The 16382-nt window shown below is 37.0% G+C and overlaps 1 protein-coding gene across 4 annotated transcripts in view; it reads left to right on the top strand.

The window, feature by feature from the left end:
- The window catches only part of akap6 (A kinase (PRKA) anchor protein 6), a 319977-nt gene that overhangs the window by 186387 nt on the left and 117208 nt on the right, over positions 1 to 16382 (top strand). The gene's annotated exons all lie outside the window — the stretch shown is intronic.

Here is a 16382-nt window from a genome sequence, read left to right as displayed (position 1 = left end):
TGCTGAAAGCAGCCGAACAGGGCGCCCTGTAGAAATGGGACGGTGCCATTGGTTGCGTTAATAAACTCACATTTCTGTGAGTTTAACACGGATCTCCACATTGAATGTCTGTGACAGGAATGTGTGTTTAACAGTGAAATAATACACTATCCTTTAAGAATAAAATGTACACAGTCATGCCTTAATTATCATTAAGCTCAAGCTCACCCTGATGTGCCACTCCCTGCTTACCCAGAAGGCATTGCTGCAAACCCAGAAAGGTGTAACTTTGTGTTGTTTTCCGTCCTTTCAGTCTGAGTCTAAACTTTTCTCTTTCTGTGAGAGTGTGCAGACATGATTTATTTAGCGGCCGATGAGACTCACCTGGCCTGCGAATTATTGATAAGTGTAAAGATGAACCTAATTTCTCCATAGGAGTCGTACTTAAATATTCATCCCTGTATGAATATTCATGGCGCCGATGATGCATGCATGAATTTTAGATGACTCTGGAATCGCTGGGCATTCTTCTTCTCCTCCTCTCTCTCTCCCGCTCTCTCTCTCTTTTCCTCTCTCTTTTTTTGATGTGTCAACTCTGCTGTTAAAATATTGATGTGGAGCTCGACAGCGTCTCCTCGCCCGGTCCAAGGTCGCTTTCTTATACTGTTTCTCCCGCTCCTCTCCACCGAGAGTTTCACAGACAGGGCTGTACACTGTAAGCTGCTCATACGGGGCTATTTTTATCTCATATATAGCTTTCTAAGTGTCCGCTCTGTTTCCTTGTTTTACTCCCGGCTGAAGGAATCTTATACCCATGACTTAAAGCTTACTCTTGCATAAATCCATGTCTTTTTTGGACAAATTTTAAGCTAAAGTGGTGAAATTTTTAAAGAGCTGTCAGCAGCAAAACAGGCTGTAATGGATGCAGCATTTATGTACCAAATATACTCGATCAGGTGGATGTATTTATGCCAGTGGAAGTTTAGAGCTCTCAGCAGTCGTTAAGTAGCGGTTTATTAATTTCTCATCAGATTTACAAGAAATTATCAAAGTACTCCCCAAAATTCCATGAAAAGGGTGGACAATTCCCCAAACTTCAAAACACATTCCCTGAAATTTCCATGTAAAGTTTTTGAAAATTTCATTGGACAACCTTCCAAATTCCCAATCAAATTCCTAAAAAATAACAAATAGATTTCCCAAATTTTCATGAAGATGCATAAAGGTTTTAACACAAATTCCCCCTAACAAGTCATATCTAATGCCAAAAAATAACGAATGCATATCTCCAAAATTTCCATGAAAATCAATCAATTAATCAAACTTTATTTATATAGCACCTTTCAAACAAGTTCAGTCGCAGTTCAAAGAGCTTTCCAGGGTTGTACAAAAGTGGTTGAAAAAAGGTATAATGGTAAAAAGGTTTAGAGACTAATGCACACAAAAGTAGTTAACTAAAATAATCAAAAAGATGGACAAGAAGAACAGAGACAGAGATAAAAGACAAAGCAGAAAAGGGAAGAATTTATGAAAATAAGAAACATTAAAATTTGCCAAGAAACAGTCAAGGTTAAAATAAAAAAAATGATTAAAGAATTTAACATTCCAAATGATTCAAAGCCTATAAAACTGGACATTAAAACATAGAAAATGCTTGAATGATTCTGAGAAAATTACCCCAAAACATCCAAACAGATTCCCTGAAATTAAAAAAAATATTGAAAAATGGAGCACCCTCTCCCCTTCAAATTCCCAATTCCCAAATTCCAAAATGGTAACAAATAAATTCCCCAATTTTCTATGAAAATACATTAAAATTACAAACCAAATTCCCCCCAACAATTCAAATTGAATTCCAAGAAAAAATAAGATAAAAATAAGCATCCCCAAAATGTTTCCCCTGTAATTTTCATCAAAATTCTTGTAATTTTCACAGCACACCCTCTCTAAATTCACAATCAAATTCCCACCAATTTATATTTTTTTCCTATATTTCAATAAAAACTTGAAAATTTCAAAGCAATCACTTTCAAAAAAAAAAAAAAAAAAACAAATTCCTAAAAAAAATAACAAATAATTTTCCCAAATTTCTATGCAGATACCTAAGAGATTTCACACCAGTTCCCCCAACAATTCAAATCTAATGCCAAAAAATAGCAAATGCCTATCCCCAAATTTCCATGAAAATACTTGAATGATTTTGAGAAAATTACCCCAGAACATCCAGACAGATTCCCTGATATTAAAAAATATATTGAAAAATTGGAGCATCCTCTCCGTTCAAATTCCCAATTCCCAAATTCCAAATTGCTAACAAATAAATTCCTAATTTTTCTACGAAAATACATCAAATTTCAAACCAAATTCCCCCCCAAAATTCAAATTGAATTCCAAGAAAAAATAAAAATAAGTATCCCCAAAATGTTTCCCCTGCTAAAATAAAGGATATACAATACAAAAAATTAAATCATTTCCTTGATAATACTTTAAAAGATATAACACAGAAAAGTCCCATAAACCTTCAAAAATATTCCCTTTAATTTTCATCAAAATTCCTGAAATTTTCACAGCACACCCTCTCTAAATTCACAATCATACCCCAAAATTTACAAATATTTTTTTTCTATATTTCAGTAAAAACTTGATTTTTATCTTTCTTTCTGTGTGTGTTTCTGTTTAATTTTATATTTTATATTAATTAATTAATTCTTTTTTTTTTTGCCTTATTTGATTTCTTATTATTATTTGAGCATGTATTTGAAAATTGGAAAAAATGTGAGTACTTGGTGGATGTAAGTTGAATGATGAAAAAAATTTATAAAATCTTAAATAACAACAACAAAAATCAAAACAACAAAAAACAAAAAACAACTTGAAAATTTCAAAGCAATCACTTTCCTAAAAAAACAAAACCTTCCCTTTAAATTTCCATAAAAAATAATTTTCAGAAATCCCCCCAAAGATGCCCCAAGATATTCAAACAAATTTCAGAATTTTATGGCAAATTCCCCCAATATTTCCAGTAAATTGCTGAAACGTAAATTGATATTCAGGATTCTGGATTATCTCAGAAATCCTGATAGCAATAGTTATTATTATGTTGTAGGAAAGCCAAAATATGCGGTCTTCATGACCATGCAGGGTCCTAGAAGGTTAAACTAAAGGTCAGCATATTTTGCACCTGTGAAGCAATTCACCATTTATTTCTATGTTTTTGTTTCTTTGTCTTATTTTCCATCAGAAATAAAAGTTTACAATAATAAAGATTATTGATGAAGACAGTCTGTTGTTAAATTCAGCAGTATAAAGCTGATGAAGACTTGCCTCTTGTTTGTGTTTTAAAGTGTCACATGCAGTCATTGAGTTTAGGCTTACTCAATGACAGATGCATGCTGAGAGATTTCACCATGTCTGCAGTGTGTGCTGCCTTAAAGCTCTAAACCTCTTGTTTATTTCAGTGTTTTTTTCCCTCCATGTGACCGTTAAAGAACCTCGCTGTGCTCCGCTAAAATGCTGGGGGGACTCGACCCCGTCACCATAGCAACGCCAGGGCCCGACAACAAAAGTTGTTCTTTTTGGAGGTGTGTGTTTGTCTGTGTGTGGTGTGAAAGAGCAAGAAAAGGAGAGTATCGGTGTGTGCGTCACTGCTCCACTGTGTTTGTGTGTTTGTGTGCAGCAGTGTGTGTTCAGGTGTGTGTTAGTGCATGTTTGTGTGTAATTGTGCTTTTAGGTGTGTAAAAAAGCTGCAGTTTCCAAAGTGACCACTAGGGGCTGTCTGCAGAAGAAGCAGAAGTCACACACACTCCCAGTATTAAAATGGTAGTTTTTACAGCAGCAGTAAACTTGTTTACAGGCTGGTTTTAACCTGGTTTGGTTGAAATAGTTCATGTTTTAATTTGCACACTGCACAGAGGGTGAAGATATTAAAGTATGCATATTTGGCATTGACACTGAAGGAAGCTCAAACCCACCTCAGCTCAGCTCAGCTGGTCTGTTTGTCTGTTTATAGCTTCATCCAAAGTTGGATCCAAAGTTTAGGAAGTGTTTTTATGGTGGCAGCAGATTGGCATCAAAAACCCCGTTAGCATCCAAACAGCTGATGTCACTCACGACTCGTCCAATATTGTCTAGAGCAGTGGACAAGTGTGAGGCGGCCCTCCCCTGGGGGGCGCCACAGAGCTTCAGGGGAGGTGCGGAACCATAAACCTGAAAAAAGTGATTTGCTTTGCTAACTTCTGCTGTGCATGGAGCAAAATGGATAGACTTATAGTTACTATAGGGACTCTGCTATAGAGCAGTGTTACTCAACCCTCAACCAAAGAGCCAAACTGTTGAAAAATACCTTTGGAAAAGCCACAATCTAAGAGGTGAAAATAGGCAAAAACAGCTTGAAGTAGCAATAAAAAATAGATTAAAGGTGGCAAAAATGGTCAAAAAGCAGCAAAGAATAGGTGAAAATGGGGAGAAAAAGTGGAAAAATGGTCAGAAAGACGCAGAAATGGGTGAGAAGTGACAAAAAAAATGAGTGGGAAGTAACTAAAGTGGGCAAAAAGCAGTCAAGAGTGGCAAAAATGTGCAAAAAAAAAGAGGAAACAAGTGGTAATTAGTGGTAAAAGGTGGCTGAAAAGGTTGAAAAGTGACAAAAAACTAGTGAAAAAAGGCAAAAATGGGTAAAAGTGGCAAAAAAAAGTGGCTAAAATGGGCAAAAACAAGGAAAAAAAGTGGTATTTGCAAAACAAAAGGTAGCTTAAATGGGTGAAAATTGGAAGAAAAATGGTGAAAAAGGGCCAAAATGCAATAAAGTGGCAAAAAGAAGTGGCAAAAACGGGCAAAACAGATTAAACAAGGGGTATTTAATGGCAAAATGTATCTTAAACAGGTGAAAATTGGGATAAAAATGGTGAAAAAATGTAAAATTTGGGCTAAAGTGGCAAAAATGGGTAAAAAGTTGCAAAAAAGTTTCAAAATGGGCAGAAAAAGTGGTATTTAATGGCAAAAGGTATTTTACATGGGTGAAAATTGGGAGAAAAAGGGATAAAAGTGGCAAAAAAAGTGTCAAAATGGGCAAAAAAGTGGGAGAAAAAGTAACATAAATGGGTGAAAAGTGGCAAAAAAAATTTTGAAAAAGGGCAAAAATGGGATGAAGTGGCAAAAAGAAGTGGCGAAAACAGGCAAAAAAGGTGAAACAAGGGGTATTCAATGGCAAAAGGTGTCTTAAATGGGCAAAAAGTGGCGAAAATATTTGAAAAAGGGCAAAATGGGAAAAAAAAATGTCTAAAAGAAGATGTAAAAATTGGGAAAAAAGAAAACAAGTGGTGTTTAATGTCAAAAGGTAGCTTAAATGGACAAAAGTTGCAAAAAATGGTGGAAAAAAGGGCAAAAAATTGGGAAAAAGTGGCAAAAAGACGTCACAAAAATGAGCAAAAAAATTTGGGACAAAAAGGGATATTTAATGATGAAAGGCAGCTGAAATGGGCAAAAAGGTGAAAAAGGGCAAAAATGGGATAAAGGTGGAAAAAATGGGGAAAAGGAGGCAAAAAGAAGTTTTAAAATAGCCAAAAAAAAATGAAAAAGGGGTACTGAAATGTTGTCGTTTATTGTAGTTTTCAATTTGAATCCTTTATGTGAGTGGGGGTCCACCGGATGAATGATTTCTTCTCAGGGGAGGCTCACTCTCACACACTTTGAAAAGCCCGGGTCTAGAGTCTCTGACAGACCCACCTTTTAAGGTTTGACTGACAGTTTTTGTAACAGTGGAGCTAATTTGGAGAGAGAACTGGATAATTTTAACCAGACCAACAGGTTAGGTGTGTAAGAGTCCTAACTCTGTAATTTTAGGGTTGATGGTTGCACTTTTAGAGGTTCCTCCTAAACCCAGAGCTCTGCAGACCTCCATGTTTACAGTCATCTCCATTGTCTCAGAACTCTCCTGATTGTTCCACCATGTTTGTGCTTGGTTCGTCTGTTCCCCCTCCTCTGTTCTCTCTGTGTTTCATGTGCTTTAAAGGCCGTGCTCCTCTTCCTCTCTTCCCCTTCCTCGTGTTTCATCCTCATCACTGGTGTGTGTCCAGATGGTGTCTGTGAGCGTTTTATTTTGGCGTGTGCGCTCCAGTTTGTCGAGCTTTCCTCAGGGAGACGAAACAAGCGTCAGACCTTGTAGGTGCCGTCAACCAATCACACATCAAGGCCCCTGTAGTCCGGCCAATTGATGATCAAGGTTCTGGCCCTGAGTCCCGCAGGAGGCGGAGCCAGGACTCATTTCCCAGAAGCCTCTGTGAGAGCGTGTGTTTGGCTGTTTGAGTGACTGTGGTAAATTTCTGATTCAGTCAGAGAGAAACGAACAAACACCATGAAACATAAAAGCATGGACACACGCTTTAACGTTTATCGTATAGAAACACATTTATTATTCTTAGAAAGTTTAAATTAAGAATAAAAACCAAGAAGAGAAAGGATGTAGAAAATAAGAAGCATTGACAACAAAGAGACTGTTTTCAGTGATTTTTAATGCTGACGTTATCTAGAAAGATCTGCCACCTTCTTCCATATTCTCAGATCTTTACATGCGGTTTAACTGCTGTATGCAGAATTTTGTCATCACTTCATTTTGACTGAGGTCAGACAGTCCACCTGAAGTCTGAGTATGGTGTAGTTTGGCTTTATTAACATTTCAGCAGCAGTCTGAAGATTTCAGTGTGTTTAAAAGATTTCAACAGTGTTTTGAAGTTTCCTTGCAATCTCTAGTTAAGTTTTTAAGGTCGTTTTCACACCTGATAGTCCGGGGGACTCGGTCCGTTTTGGAATAGAAGTTGCAGCGTTGTTGAACTTTCCTTTGGTTTGGTTCGCATTCACACTGCCCTTGGTCAAACAGACCAAACCGTCTGAACACCTACAACCTCTGCCCACTAGGGGCGCTGTCAATCAATCAATCAATCAGTCAAACTTTATTCATATAGCACTTTTCATACAAGAAAATGTAGCACAAAGTGCTTTACACACAGACAGATAAATAAAGAAGATAAAAGAGGGTGTCTTCACAAACAAACGACGACCAGGAAGAAAAGAAGGCATGGGCAGCGTTACTCAACCCTACTCAACCAAAGAGCCAAATTGTTGAAAAATACCTTTGCAAGAGCCACAATCTAAGTGGTGAAAAGTGGCAAAAACAGCTTGAAGTAGCAATAACAGTATGTTAGAGGGGCAAAAACGGGGGGGGGGGGGGACTCTGAAAAGGGGTAAAAATAGGATAAAAGTGGTAAAAAAAAATGGGTAAAAAGTTGAAAAATAGTGGCAAAATGGACAAAAAAGTGGTATTTAATGGCAAAAGGTAGCTTAAATGGTCAAAAATGGGATAAATGTGGCAAAAATGGGCAAAAAAGTAGGAAAAAGTGGTATTTAATGGCAAAAGGATGCTAAAATGGGTGAAAAGTGGGTGGTGGTGAAAAAGGGCAAAAATGGGATAAAAGTGGCAAAAAGAAGTGGCTAAAATGGGCAAAAACCAGGAAAAATGTTATATTCTATTACAAAATGTGAAAATGGGGAGAAAAACTGTGAAAAGGCAAAAATAGGATAAAAGTGTTAAAAAAATGGGCAAAAATGGGTTAAAAGTGGCAAAAAGAAGTGGCTAAAATGGGCAAAAACCAGAAAAAAAGTGGTATTTAATGACTAAAGGTAAATAAAGTGAGTGAATATGGGGAGAAAAACTGTGAAAAGAGGCAAAAATAGGATAAAAGTGTTAAAAAAATGGGTACAAAGTTGAAATATAGTGGCAAAATGGTCAAAAAAGTAGGAAAAAATGGTATTTAATGGTAAAAGGTAGTTAAAATAGGCAAAAATGGGCAAAAAAGTAGGAAAAAAGTGGTATTTAATGGCAAAAGGTAACTTAAATGGATGAAAAGTGACAAAAATGGTGAAAAAGGGCAACAAGGTTTCCTTTTTTTAAGGTTTCTAGGGAATAATGTTTAAAATAAAGACATTAGAGCCACTAATAACCACAAAAGAGCCACACGTTGAGTATCACTGGCATAGAAGAATACGAAACCAGAAATCCATCTTCTTCCGCCGGTCTTTTTTGCCACGTAAACAATGAAAAAACACAAAATTTACGCTGTCTTTGGGTTTCTTCTTTTGCACTGGGGCATTGAGAGCAGCCAGCGAGGCGGCGAGCTGTCCAGCATGCCGTTCTTTACATGAGACGAATAAATCAGCACGACTACGACGCGTTGCTATGGTTACACAGATGCCAAGCGAGGTACCGACATGTATTTGAGTGAATTAAATCACATATAAATCTGTATATCATTACGCTTTATGCCATTTCCTGCCTTTGGTTCACAAGTTAGTCCGCTTTGCTTTCACACCTCAAACGAACCGCACCAGGATTAGTTTGGAAGCGGACCGAGACCCCCTGTTTTCAAGTGGACCAGAATCCGCTTGTTTGGACCACACCAGAGTTCGTGTGAGGTTTCACACCGTTCCAAACAAACCGGACTATCCGGGAGTTCGTTTAAAGCGGACCAAACAGCTCTGGTGTGAATGCGCCCTAAAAGTGTATTTCTCAGCTCAAAACATACAAAGATTAGCTAGCAAGTTTTTACATACTGCTTTCTACATAACTTCATAGTTTTTCCTTTTATTTTTAGAACAACAGTTCTTCTACGGCGTGCATGAGCAGTGGTGCTGCTGTAAACCTAACGGCCTTCTGCAGGAGTTTTAGTAAATCTTTCAAAGACAACTTACTGTTAAACCAGCCTCTGCTTCTTATTAAAAAAAAGAGATTTTGTCATTTTAAATATTTTCTTTTTAAAGTTCTTAACATTTTGTTGGCTTAATTTCAGAGCAAGCCTCTGGTATGTCAAATAAACAAGCATCTCTCTTCATCCGCCTCTCTCTGAGCGATGGAGGACCGATGAGACGGCGACGGTGACGGCGAGCTTCAGACATCGATAACGGGAACAAACCGAGCGCAAACCCAGATCTGGTTCTTCAGCCGAATCAAAGCGTTTCATTTGAAAACATTTCACTGCATTAAGTCATCACAGACGTCCTCCCTCCCTCCCTCTCTCTCTCGCTCGCCCGCTCTCTCCCCGTGGCGGCTTCCAGTGGAGTCCAACTAATTACAGTGGCTATCAGGAGTGTGTGAGAGTGTGTGTGCATCCCCGCCGCTAAATTCTCATTTCAAATAGCCCATGGTGCTCTGATGGAGCGCCGGCCCGCTCACACACACACACACCTACACACACACCCACACACACACTCACAACACACACACCTGCTCATTAACTGGATTCCAAAACCAATCAGTGTTGGTCCGACAGAGGAGCTCTGTCTGAGGCCACACGGAGAAAGGCAGCGTGTTCTCTCATTGTTCGGTCCAAACCGAGAACCAGAAACTATGAACTGATTAACAGTCAGACTGATAGAAAACAGAGCTGATCAACTGTATTGATCTGCATTTATAGCAGATTCATTCAAGCAATCACGGTCCTTCCTCTAGCATCAGTGACGGCTGTTCTCAGGGAACTTCTCCTCTTACTTCCTGTCCTGTTTTAGGGAATATTGATGCTGTTTACAGTTTTAAATCTGTGCACAGCAGAGATAATTTAGTCATGGACGAATGTGACTCTAGATTCTGTAAAAACGATTTTTCCCTGACTAAGTTAAGACGATGAGAAGCTAAAGATACTTCTGTGGTTAACAGAACTCATCTGTTTTTATGTTGTTGTGTTCATGAAGGAGACGAGCTCACACCAACATAGAGCGTCCTGGCCTGCAGCGCTGGCCTTGCAAAGCCGATGAATTTTCCAGATTCCACGTCCATCATGATGTTGATCCATCTTACAAAGCTTATCAGAGAATGACCGGACCAATCAGAGCCATTTTAGGAGAAAGAGGCGGAGCTACAGGTGTGGTTTAGTTTTTGTACGTGTTCTTTTTTGTTCAAACAACAACATAACACAGAACTCTGGAGGGCAAATTTGAATATTTTTTCTCCCTGAAGTGTGAAATAGATCCTTGAAACAAAAACAGTTGTTTAATGTTTGTAGGAATGTGCTGTTTGGTAAATAGGCCTGGTGGAGTGTAGCTTTGATAGAGTCATCGCTCTAAAAAAAGGGAATGAGCAGCAGAGATGTCTTGCTGATTTTTATTTCTATTTCCAGTATTCAAGAGTTTAACCCTAAGAGCTCCAGCGGCACGGATCCGTGCTGCAGGCACACCCCTTTGTGAATTGCTTGGTAACTTTTGAACCATAAGTCGTAGACGCTAATTTGTTTTTTTTCCTGTGAAAGCAGAATAACAACATTTTCTAGTGAGCCCAGAACTTGGCTGACTTCCCAGGGTCTCTGTAGACAGGGTTGTCGTATACAACAAGAAGTGACACAGTTTAGAAAAACGTTAATAAGTTTTGAACCATACACTGTAAAAAAAATTCCGTTAAATTTACGGTAAAACGCTGGCAGCTGTGGTTACCAGAGATTTACTGTAAAAATTACGGTGAGAATGTATGAGAAAAAACGGTGTTTTCATTCTACAACTGTAAATATTACAGTTCAAACCTGTTTTTTTTTTAAACTGTAAATTTCTGTTAAAAAAATACAATATTGTAACCGTTTATACAAGGATTTGCTGTAAAAATAACAGTTATACTGTAACCATATTTATGGTAATTTGCTGTACAACTTACTGTAATTTGATGTAGAAATTACAGCTCTATTACAACAATTTCTACAGGGATTGGCTGTAAAAATAATGATAATGAAACAAACCTGTTTACGGTAAATTACTTTAAAAACACCAGAAATCCTGTAAACCTAAATACAATCTATCTCAGTAATAAAAACAGTAGACCCGTATAATGTTTAACGGTATTTTATTGTAACTACTTAAATTTTACAGTAAATTACTGGCAGCTGTGGTTACCAGAAATTTACCGTAAAAAATACAGGAAAAAACATGAGAAATTACAGCTGATATTTGCAGATTTTACAGTAGTAGCTTAATACTGCCTTACTTCAAATTTTACGGTAAATTACAAGCAGCTGTGGTTGCCAGAAATTTACTGTAAAAAATACAGTACAAAACATGTGAAATTTCAGTTAATTTGCTAGATTTTTGCAGTAGTGCCCTAATACTCCTACTTTTAACAAAAGATTCAAGCTCTCTGATAAACAATAAGAAACTCTGCAGTTATATGTTTGCAATAAAAAACCTTTCAACACATCTGATAACTTGTCTGTATACTCACAAAGCAGTTTAGATCTTGGAAAAAAAAAGCTTGTGTCCATATGTATGACAGGTAGTCCTTGGTGTAATGCATGAAGATGAAACATAAAGTCACTTGCCCCTAAATGATTCAAGAGTAATGAGTCCAGTCTTGACTGAAGAAGGCCTTCCACTTGGGAAGCTTCACATGGCCAAGAAACTTCATCTTCTTGAAGACTCGAGCACAGTTCATCAGGTGTTCTACTTTGGACTGGCTCCATCCTCTCTGCAGGAAGTACATATAAAAAGCAAAGTTAGAGTGATTCAGTGCTTCAGTTTAATGCCTACACAGATGTAAATTTGAGAAAACTAGGCTCTAATAAGCCATGCTTACAATCAGCACAACAGAATAAAATAAACAGTGTGTACAGTACATACAGATCATTTCTATAATAGAATATGGTGAAGAAACGCAAATGTACCCACAAATGCCAGCTATTAAGTCAGCAATCACCTAACAACAGCCAATTACTTTTTCCGTTATTGATTATAATGAGACAGTTATGACATATTAATTGCAATTTGCTTTTCCTTTATAGTTTAGAGCTGTGGTGCCCAGGCTTGTATCCACTGAGCTCCCCCCTCCTTCACATATCCAAGAAGATATGGACCCACACAAAAAAGTGACATAGCTATTGCTGTAAAAACTAAACATAAATTTGAATTGATGTCATTATTTAAAGCAGTTTTAATTCTGGCAAATATTTTTAATTTTAGTCTTAGTTTTAGTCTTTAAGTGAAATGAATTTTAGTTTCAGTCACATTTTAGTCATTTCTGTCCATTTAGTTTTAGTCCATAAAAAGTCCTCACATTTTAGGTTTTACTTTTAGTCCAAGCATTTATTGTCTTGCTTAAATCTGGTACCAAGTCATAGTGGGATGTTCTCTGCACCCTGCCAAACCTGGGGTCCCTGCTTTCTACAGCTGAGAGACAGAAGAGCTACAGCTGTGTTGTTTTTTGACAGAATTACCCACAGTGGAGAGATATCATGGATTTTGAATGTGACGAAAACTACAATACATTCTAGTCAAACACTAAACTTAGTTTTTGTCAGTTTCAGTCATCACAGATCTATTTTTGTTAGTCTTAGTCTAGTTTTTGTCATGGAAAACAAAGCTGTCGATGAACACTTTTAGTCATAGTTTTAGTCGACGAAATTAACACTGATTTAAAGCTACACACAATAGCCCAAACCACAAGTGTTAGCAAAAGACCTTGGTATGAACCATTCATAAGGGTTATATTGTGATTTTAGGTAGTTGAACCACAAGATAAATATTTGCAAACTATGCTCTTTATATATATATTTACTTGTAAGACCACCCAAATAAATATAGAATTTGCTTTTACATGTAAATATAATATGTAATTTTATATATAATTTCTATATAATTTCCCTTCGGGGATGAATAAAGTTATTATTGTATTGTATTAGGGTAAGCCTACCCATTAAGCCCAGGCACCATTTAAGCCCACTTGCGACTTTGAAGTCAATTAAAAAAAAAAAAAAAGAGGGGCCTGTCTTATGCTATACATTATTTTGTCCAATCACACAATTTCTTAATTATACGTCAGTTTTTGTTTGACACCAATCACATTTGTAGATATTGAAAAAGGCCCGCCTACATTTGTGCAGTCTCAAGGAGGCTCAGATAAAGTCGCCTCAAAACTTTGGTGTTTTGGGACCCTCAGAAAAAACCTCTTTTCAACCATTTTCAGCCACTGACTTGTTAAGTACATTCATATTATGTAATTTGAGAGATTATTAATTTGTTTTTTTTGTGTATAAACAGGTAGTTTTTTGTAATTTCTTACTATTTAGTTTTATGTGAAAAGATGAGTCATGCTAGCTAGCATAGTGAGCTAATCACTAGTCAATACATGTAGCCCTACTGATAGATACACTGCTTAATGATTAAAAATGATAAGTACACAAACTAAGTGTTTTCTGATTCATTTTACATAAATCTTACATAAAACTTTGAACAAGAATTCCTTGATAATTCAGAAAGTTTGGCAGAAGAGGAATAACTGTGATGGCAAGTTTTGCAGCATATTTAGGCTACAGGCATTTCTTTAAACATTTGTTTAATTTTGGTGAGAACATATTATCTTCATTTCCCTGGTAGTCACTGTAGTACCATTTAAGCCCAGTGTGTTCCATTTAAGCCCATCTGATGCGTTTCAATAGAAAAAAAATGAAATTTTGAGGTTTGATAGCTTTTCGCTGTAATCCTGTGTTGGATGTTGTTATACTAACTTCATTAACACGAGTACATCACAGATCACACACTGACCAGAAGAATTGTTATGTCAGTTAATTTTGCATAATCATTTGTTTATAGTGAGAAAAATGCCAACAAAAAAGAGGAATTACAGCAACTGTCCTAAAATCATCATTGTTACAGCCAAACATTAAATCCAAGTTCAGTAAGATATTGTTGATTCACTGTAATGTCATTTAATACTTTTAAAAACAAACACATTTTTTTATTTTGTCAATATTGAATCAAATTTTGTCAATATTAAATAAAATGTTCAATGAAATGTTAAATACTGAAGCCAATGAAAATTAGTTTTAGGCCTACTTAGTCATGTTTGTGGTGGTCCATTGTTACAAGCCAAACATTAAAGCCAAGTTCAAAAAATAAATTGTGTTTAACATGTATAACATGTTACTGAATTAATATATGTTTACTACTTGAAAAATGTAATAATTTTTTAAATTTCTGTCAATAAACGTGGTTGTGGGCTTATTTGGAACACCGTGGGCTTAAATGGTACTTAGGTACCAATTAAGCCCATGCCAGACTTTTGACTTTATTCATAACATTTCTTTAATTTGTTCTCTAAAATATGCATAAGTAAATAAATATACCTCCAAATGAGGGATTAATCCTTCATTCTAACAAATGATCATGTTTATAAACCATCTTAGTATCTATGAAAAATACGTGAACTTAGATTTTGGTGGGCCTAATGGGTACACTTACCCTAAATGCTTTGGGGTACAAAAGGATTTTGCTGTAACAAAGATGATGGGCACTGAATTTTAAATCAATCATAATGAAAACATATGACTCACACAGAAAACTGTATTGGCCCCCATATGGTGTGATCATCAGAACACTGAGAACAAGCTGGACAAAGCAGTGGCATGGCAGTATTCTGGGTATTTCTACATGACCAGATTAATGCAGTGCTTGGTGTAAACTACATAAAATAAACATAAAATGGCTTCATGTTGCTTAAAGAAAGATTAATCTGAAGAATTTATTGAGGTATGTACAAATGCTGTGCAAGGCTTACCATTATTAATCCTTGATAACTGGCATCTTTTTAGAAGAGTGGAATACCGGAGACAGTATAAAGTAATGGAGTCCTAGTCACTATTAGCAGAAGAAACAGGACCTTAAAAAAGAGTAAGGAAAAATAGAAAGACAAGGTAAAGCACCAAATCATGTCAACTTAGAAGTTTTGAACACTTATGTATGCACTGATTGCAAAGTACTATCCAATTTTTGAATTCACTCAAAAAAGGAGGGGACCCAATCTCGTCTTGTCCCGTGAGCTGAATGTCTTGTCACATCCCTTGTGTTTTGTGGCAGAAGCTACAGCAGACACAAAATGCAGACATACATGTAGAGTGATCCAGCTGTTAAGCAGTTATCAGACGGGTGTTGCTGTGTTTATATGTTCTTCTAAAATCAACACTAAGCTGTGACTGGTGCTACCCTCTCCACTTAGAGTGTGTGTTGATCCCACAGCTCTGTATGTCATCTTGCTCGCCCTTGTGCTTTTTCTGCCCACAACAGTTTTGGTTTAGAAAAAAATGCTGCACATCTATTTCTTTTTTGTTTTTTAAATTTGAAAATTTGGATACTATCAAACCTAAAAATCTGAACCAGAATCTTTATTGTCATTGTACACAAGTACAACGAAATTTTGCACAGTTCCATTCAGTGCAATTATTATTACCTCTGCCAAGGAGGTTATGTGATCGGCAGGGTTTGTTAGTTTGTTTGTTGGCAACATAACCCAAAAAGTTATGGATAGATTCTGATGAAATTTCCAGGGAATGTCAGAAATGGCAAAAGGAAGAACTGATTTGATTTTGGGACTGATCCAGATCATTGTCTGGATCTAGGAATTTTTAAAGGACTCTTCACTATTGGGAGATAGGGCTAATGGCGGAGGTCTGCGCTCTCTGAGTGCTTTTCTAGTTTATTATTGCAACTGCTCTGGGATATGTGCTGTTTTTCAGTCTGTTAGTTTTGGCTCTTATTGTCCTGAACCGTCTTCCTCAGGATAGCAGTTGTTACAGGTGACGATAACACAGTTATAAAAATAACTGATATTGTATCATATGATACACACGGCTGGAAGGAAATAAAACATTTTGCCGGCATTACACTATACCATATAACTACCTCTAAAGAGGAAAAATTATTACCTCTGTAGGAACTCCTGAGTGGATCCCAATGCTGGTCAATGCATAGCATGAGCTGCCTTGAAGCCTAGCAAGAGGCTCCTGGGAGAATGATAAAAGTAGAAAAGAATTACAAGCAAATCATCCATTACCATCCAAATGAGTCTTTAAAGTGTTTCTGAGATCCACTTACTACAAAAAACAATACATGGGGCAGGCTTTCCACCGGTACCTCATCTGGCAAGAATGTTTCAACAAGGCAAAAGAGGTTGTCTTCTTTTTTGTCGAAACAGGAGAGAAGCCCTTTATGTCCTCTGAGCAGCCCTCCAACTGTCCTCTCTGAATCTTGAGCTTTGTGGCATCCTGCAAAAATCAAGTGAGCTATTAAATCTTTAGTGCCATGACACTGACGTGCACATATCCCCATTGTGCATTTAGGAGGTGCTGGAGCCAACAGGTAGTGCCCAGGACCACCACAGTCCACCACCACACTATCCCCCTTATTCCTGGGGCCGCTACTGTAAATGTGAATATGGGCGAAACTTCCGGTGCCAAAACGGAAGTAGGCTACATTAAATACATGTATTCTAGTACAGCAGCTAACTATGGACGCTAACAAAGAACCACAGTTGTTTCAATAGGAATTCTTCTGGAATTTGTAAATATTTATATTTTTGTTATCACATGTTCACACTGTTTGTATTATAAGCT

The sequence above is a fragment of the Cheilinus undulatus genome, linkage group 18, assembly GCF_018320785.1.
Source record: "Cheilinus undulatus linkage group 18, ASM1832078v1, whole genome shotgun sequence".
NCBI lineage: Eukaryota > Metazoa > Chordata > Actinopteri > Labriformes > Labridae > Cheilinus > Cheilinus undulatus.
The sequence above is the reverse complement of the archived record's forward strand: the minus strand, read 5'-3'. Positions and strand labels throughout refer to the sequence as shown.